We start from the raw sequence: 1,523 nt of genomic DNA on the forward strand, positions 1-1,523 counted from the left end.
ACACACACACACACACACACACACACACACACACACACACACACACATCTGGGGGAGGTGGCACAGAGGCCAGAGAAGGTGAGCTTCTGATCAAGGGGTTGCTGATTCAAATCCCCTGACCATTACATCAAAACTTGCGTGAGAAAGGTTATGCAGCACACCTCCCTCCACCCTCATTTGCCCAACTCTGTGCCCTTGAGCAAGGCTCTTAACCCCTCATCTGTTCCCTGAATGCCTCAGACGGCGGCCCTCTGCTCCACACGTGTGTGCTGTGGTAGCTCGGGGATTGGTGGGTGCGTCAGAGCATCCAGTGTCAAAACCATTGACAAATCTTCAGGCGAGTTCACTCGTTGTTGCAGCCTCTGAGTAAAAGAGCATCTGAAATTTAAAACAATATTACAATTTTCTAAAAAACATTTGGTTTAGGAGCAGAATATTATGATCCCATCATATTTTCCTGAAACCAGCACCTCTGAAATGTTGAACTGTCCCTTCGCAGGTTTTCATTATTAAAACGGACACAAAAAGTTAAACTCAAGGACGTGACCAAAAGCTTTTAGTTCAGTGTAAACTCGGTCATTTATCTAAAGTAAATATGAAGCGTGACACTGTGAGGCTCCTGTGACGAGGCGTAGCTGTTACTGATGTTACTGTGCATCTAGTTATCATGTTAAAACAAATACTGTTGTTTTTATGTCCCGCTTGACACACCTTATTTCAAGATGTCTACATGTATTTTATAACTACTATGTATTTAAATTGCTCTTGTGGTGTTTCACTTTGTCTTCCTTCTGTTGTTGCTTTTACTGAGCATCGGAGGATGAGCTGTGATACAAAACTGTGTTTCTTTCTGTGAGTATGATGCAGAACAGTCTCTGTGCATGAATAAGACACAGTTATTGGACAAGAGACGACATCATCAGTGTCCTGCTGGAACCTACTGCACACTGAACTCCATCTTGTTATAATCAGAAGTAATTTGTTGTTCTCACCTCCGCTGGAAAAGATATTTTATAAAAACATGGTGGCGACAATTTGTGATTTCAGAAACTCTCGTGATCAACAACTCTCTGCAGGACACTTGTGATGTTAGAGGTATTTAAAAAGCTACATGAGGGGGAAATAAGCAGCTAAAACACTGAAGACTTTTTAAAGTGAAAGGTAAAGTATTAAGTAAAAGTCACTTAAAAGACTCAACTCGCTGAACCACATAACAAATACATTTACTGCATGTTGAGTTTTGTTAACCTGTTTGTATATGTCTAAAAAGAAAGGAAGAAACAGAAAAAGAGAAGGTCGTTTAATTTTTATAATAAATATGAAGCAATTTTGAAAAGATGACGCTAATAAAGTATTGCGCAAAAAAAATTCACGCCACAGAGCTGTGGGGTGCGATTTTTAAAGTTACACAGTCAAAAATTAACTGCAATATTTTGGATTATTTAGCATTTAATAAGAAAAAATAGTTTTGTTTTTTCAAAGTCATATTTTCACCATGTTATTCATACATTTATAAATGTCAT

At 38.7% G+C, this 1,523-nt stretch overlaps 2 protein-coding genes across 3 annotated transcripts in view; one reads left to right on the plus strand and one right to left on the minus strand.

The window, feature by feature from the left end:
* chd7 (chromodomain helicase DNA binding protein 7) overlaps positions 1-1,523 on the minus strand; it is a 134,013-nt gene that overhangs the window by 33,026 nt on the left and 99,464 nt on the right. The gene's annotated exons all lie outside the window — the stretch shown is intronic.
* ca8 (carbonic anhydrase VIII) overlaps positions 1-1,523 on the plus strand; it is a 170,745-nt gene that overhangs the window by 700 nt on the left and 168,522 nt on the right. The gene's annotated exons all lie outside the window — the stretch shown is intronic.

The sequence above is a fragment of the Nematolebias whitei genome, chromosome 9, assembly GCF_014905685.2.
Source record: "Nematolebias whitei isolate Nwh7 chromosome 9, NemWhi1, whole genome shotgun sequence".
Classification (NCBI taxonomy): Eukaryota; Metazoa; Chordata; class Actinopteri; order Cyprinodontiformes; family Rivulidae; genus Nematolebias; species Nematolebias whitei.